Below are 5,000 nucleotides of genomic sequence, written 5' to 3' on the forward strand. Positions count from 1 at the left end.
AAAAAAATTTTTGTATGGGAGGGCCCCTGCTAGAACATTTTTCCCAAGTGCGTCGATTTTGGGTCGCCGACACAAGCTCGGGTCAAAAAAATTTTTTTTTCACGGTGACTCAAAACATCAATTTTAGACTCCCCTGAGTATGAAAAGTGAAACGAAAATCATTTTTGAGAAGAAAAAATTTTTGTATGGGAGGGCCCCTGCTAGAACATTTTTCCCAAGTGCGTCGATTTTGGGTCGCCGACACAAGCTCGGGTCAAAAAAATTTTTTTTTCTCGGTGACTCAAAACATCAATTTTAGACTCCCCTGAGTATGAAAAGTGAAACGAAAATCATTTTTGAGAAGAAAAAATTTTTGTATGGGAGGGCCCCTGCTAGAACATTTTTCCCAAGTGCGTCGATTTTGGGTCGCCGACACAAGCTCGGGTCAAAAAAATTTTTTTTTCTCGGTGACTCAAAACATCAATTTTAGACTCCCCTGAGTATGAAAAGTGAAACGAAAATCATTTTTGAGAAGAAAAAATTTTTGTATGGGAGGGCCCCTGCTAGAACATTTTTCCCAAGTGCGTCGATTTTGGGTCGCCGACACAAGCTCGGGTCAAAAAAATTTTTTTTTCTCGGTGACTCAAAACATCAATTTTAGACTCCCCTGAGTATGAAAAGTGAAACGAAAATCATTTTTGAGAAGAAAAAATTTTTGTATGGGAGGGCCCCTGCTAGAACATATTTCCCAAGTGCGTCGATTTTGGGTCGCCGACACAAGCTCGGGTCAAAAAAATTTTTTTTTCTCGGTGACTCAAAACATCAATTTTAGACTCCCCTGAGTATGAAAAGTGAAACGAAAATCATTTTTGAGAAGAAAAAATTTTTGTATGGGAGGGCCCCTGCTAGAACATTTTTCCCAAGTGCGTCGATTTTGGGTCGCCGACACAAGCTCGGGTCAAAAAAATTTTTTTTTCTCGGTGACTCAAAACATCAATTTTAGACTCCCCTGAGTATGAAAAGTGAAACGAAAATCATTTTTGAGAAGAAAAAATTTTTGTATGGGAGGGCCCCTGCTAGAACATTTTTCCCAAGTGCGTCGATTTTGGGTCGCCGACACAAGCTCGGGTCAAAAAAATTTTTTTTTCACGGTGACTCAAAACATCAATTTTAGACTCCCCTGAGTATGAAAAGTGAAACGAAAATCATTTTTGAGAAGAAAAAATTTTTGTATGGGAGGGCCCCTGCTAGAACATTTTTCCCAAGTGCGTCGATTTTGGGTCGCCGACACAAGCTCGGGTCAAAAAAATTTTTTTTTCACGGTGACTCAAAACATCAATTTTAGACTCCCCTGAGTATGAAAAGTGAAACGAAAATCATTTTTGAGAAGAAAAAATTTTTGTATGGGAGGGCCCCTGCTAGAACATTTTTCCCAAGTGCGTCGATTTTGGGTCGCCGACACAAGCTCGGGTCAAAAAAATTTTTTTTTCTCGGTGACTCAAAACATCAATTTTAGACTCCCCTGAGTATGAAAAGTGAAACGAAAATCATTTTTGAGAAGAAAAAATTTTTGTATGGGAGGGCCCCTGCTAGAACATTTTTCCCAAGTGCGTCGATTTTGGGTCGCCGACACAAGCTCGGGTCAAAAAAATTTTTTTTTCTCGGTGACTCAAAACATCAATTTTAGACTCCCCTGAGTATGAAAAGTGAAACGAAAATCATTTTTGAGAAGAAAAAATTTTTGTATGGGAGGGCCCCTGCTAGAACATTTTTCCCAAGTGCGTCGATTTTGGGTCGCCGACACAAGCTCGGGTCAAAAAAATTTTTTTTTCTCGGTGACTCAAAACATCAATTTTAGACTCCCCTGAGTATGAAAAGTGAAACGAAAATCATTTTTGAGAAGAAAAAATTTTTGTATGGGAGGGCCCCTGCTAGAACATATTTCCCAAGTGCGTCGATTTTGGGTCGCCGACACAAGCTCGGGTCAAAAAAATTTTTTTTTCTCGGTGACTCAAAACATCAATTTTAGACTCCCCTGAGTATGAAAAGTGAAACGAAAATCATTTTTGAGAAGAAAAAATTTTTGTATGGGAGGGCCCCTGCTAGAACATTTTTCCCAAGTGCGACCATTTTACCCAGTGAGTCAAAAAAAAATTTTTTTCACGGTGACTCAAAACTTCAATATTAGACTCCCCTGAGTATGAAAAGTGAAACGAAAATCATTTTTGAGAAGAAAAAATTTTTGTATGGGAGGGCCCCTGCTAGAACATTTTTACCAAGTGCGACCATTTTACCCGGTGAGTCAAAAAAAAATTTTTGTATGGGAGGGCCCCTGCTAGAACATTTTTCCCAAGTGCGTCGATTTTGGGTCGCCGACACAAGCTCGGGTCAAAAAAATTTTTTTTTCACGGTGACTCAAAACATCAATTTTAGACTCCCCTGAGTATGAAAAGTGAAACGAAAATCATTTTTGAGAAGAAAAAATTTTTGTATGGGAGGGCCCCTGCTAGAACATTTTTCCCAAGTGCGTCGATTTTGGGTCGCCGACACAAGCTCGGGTCAAAAAAATTTTTTTTTCACGGTGACTCAAAACATCAATTTTAGACTCCCCTGAGTATGAAAAGTGAAACGAAAATCATTTTTGAGAAGAAAAAATTTTTGTATGGGAGGGCCCCTGCTAGAACATTTTTCCCAAGTGCGTCGATTTTGGGTCGCCGACACAAGCTCGGGTCAAAAAAATTTTTTTTTCTCGGTGACTCAAAACATCAATTTTAGACTCCCCTGAGTATGAAAAGTGAAACGAAAATCATTTTTGAGAAGAAAAAATTTTTGTATGGGAGGGCCCCTGCTAGAACATTTTTCCCAAGTGCGTCGATTTTGGGTCGCCGACACAAGCTCGGGTCAAAAAAATTTTTTTTTCTCGGTGACTCAAAACATCAATTTTAGACTCCCCTGAGTATGAAAAGTGAAACGAAAATCATTTTTGAGAAGAAAAAATTTTTGTATGGGAGGGCCCCTGCTAGAACATATTTCCCAAGTGCGTCGATTTTGGGTCGCCGACACAAGCTCGGGTCAAAAAAATTTTTTTTTCTCGGTGACTCAAAACATCAATTTTAGACTCCCCTGAGTATGAAAAGTGAAACGAAAATCATTTTTGAGAAGAAAAAATTTTTGTATGGGAGGGCCCCTGCTAGAACATATTTCCCAAGTGCGTCGATTTTGGGTCGCCGACACAAGCTCGGGTCAAAAAAATTTTTTTTTCTCGGTGACTCAAAACATCAATTTTAGACTCCCCTGAGTATGAAAAGTGAAACGAAAATCATTTTTGAGAAGAAAAAATTTTTGTATGGGAGGGCCCCTGCTAGAACATATTTCCCAAGTGCGTCGATTTTTGGGTCGCCGACACAAGCTCGGGTCAAAAAAATTTTTTTTTCTCGGTGACTCAAAACATCAATTTTAGACTCCCCTGAGTATGAAAAGTGAAACGAAAATCATTTTTGAGAAGAAAAAATTTTTGTATGGGAGGGCCCCTGCTAGAACATTTTTCCCAAGTGCGTCGATTTTTGGGTCGCCGACACAAGCTCGGGTCAAAAAAATTTTTTTTTCTCGGTGACTCAAAACATCAATTTTAGACTCCCCTGAGTATGAAAAGTGAAACGAAAATCATTTTTGAGAAGAAAAAATTTTTGTATGGGAGGGCCCCTGCTAGAACATATTTCCCAAGTGCGTCGATTTTGGGTCGCCGACACAAGCTCGGGTCAAAAAAATTTTTTTTTCTCGGTGACTCAAAACATCAATTTTAGACTCCCCTGAGTATGAAAAGTGAAACGAAAATCATTTTTGAGAAGAAAAAATTTTTGTATGGGAGGGCCCCTGCTAGAACATATTTCCCAAGTGCGTCGATTTTGGGTCGCCGACACAAGCTCGGGTCAAAAAAATTTTTTTTTCTCGGTGACTCAAAACATCAATTTTAGACTCCCCTGAGTATGAAAAGTGAAACGAAAATCATTTTTGAGAAGAAAAAATTTTTGTATGGGAGGGCCCCTGCTAGAACATTTTTCCCAAGTGCGTCGATTTTGGGTCGCCGACACAAGCTCGGGTCAAAAAATTTTTTTTTTCACGGTGACTCAAAACATCAATTTTAGACTCCCCTGAGTATGAAAAGTGAAACGAAAATCATTTTTGAGAAGAAAAAATTTTTGTATGGGAGGGCCCCTGCTAGAACATTTTTCCCAAGTGCGTCGATTTTGGGTCGCCGACACAAGCTCGGGACAAAAAAATTTTTTTTTTCTCGGTGACTCAAAACATCAATTTTAGACTCCCCTGAGTATGAAAAGTGAAACGAAAATCATTTTTGAGAAGAAAAAATTTTTGTATGGGAGGGCCCCTGCTAGAACATTTTTCCCAAGTGCGTCGATTTTTGGGTCGCCGACACAAGCTCGGGTCAAAAAAATTTTTTTTTCTCGGTGACTCAAAACATCAATTTTAGACTCCCCTGAGTATGAAAAGTGAAACGAAAATCATTTTTGAGAAGAAAAAATTTTTGTATGGGAGGGCCCCTGCTAGAACATTTTTCCCAAGTGCGTCGATTTTTGGGTCGCCGACACAAGCTCGGGTCAAAAAAATTTTTTTTTCTCGGTGACTCAAAACATCAATTTTAGACTCCCCTGAGTATGAAAAGTGAAACGAAAATCATTTTTGAGAAGAAAAAATTTTTGTATGGGAGGGCCCCTGCTAGAACATTTTTCCCAAGTGAGTCAATTTTTGGGTCGCGACACAAGCTCGGGTCAAAAAAAATTTTTTTTTCATGGTGACTCAAAACATCAATTTTAGACTCCCCTGAGTATGAAAAGTGAAACGAAAATCATTTTTGAGAAGAAAAAAATTTGTATGGGAGGGCCCCTGCTAGAACATTTTTCCCAAGTAAATTCGATTTTACCCGGTGAGTCAAAAAATTTTGAAAAAAATATTTTTCCAAAATCGTGTTCATTGCCTATTATAAGGGACCAGGTCAGCTCACA

The sequence above is a fragment of the Anopheles moucheti genome (genome assembly GCF_943734755.1).
Source record: "Anopheles moucheti chromosome X unlocalized genomic scaffold, idAnoMoucSN_F20_07 X_unloc_20, whole genome shotgun sequence".
Taxonomy (NCBI): Eukaryota; Metazoa; Arthropoda; class Insecta; order Diptera; family Culicidae; genus Anopheles; species Anopheles moucheti.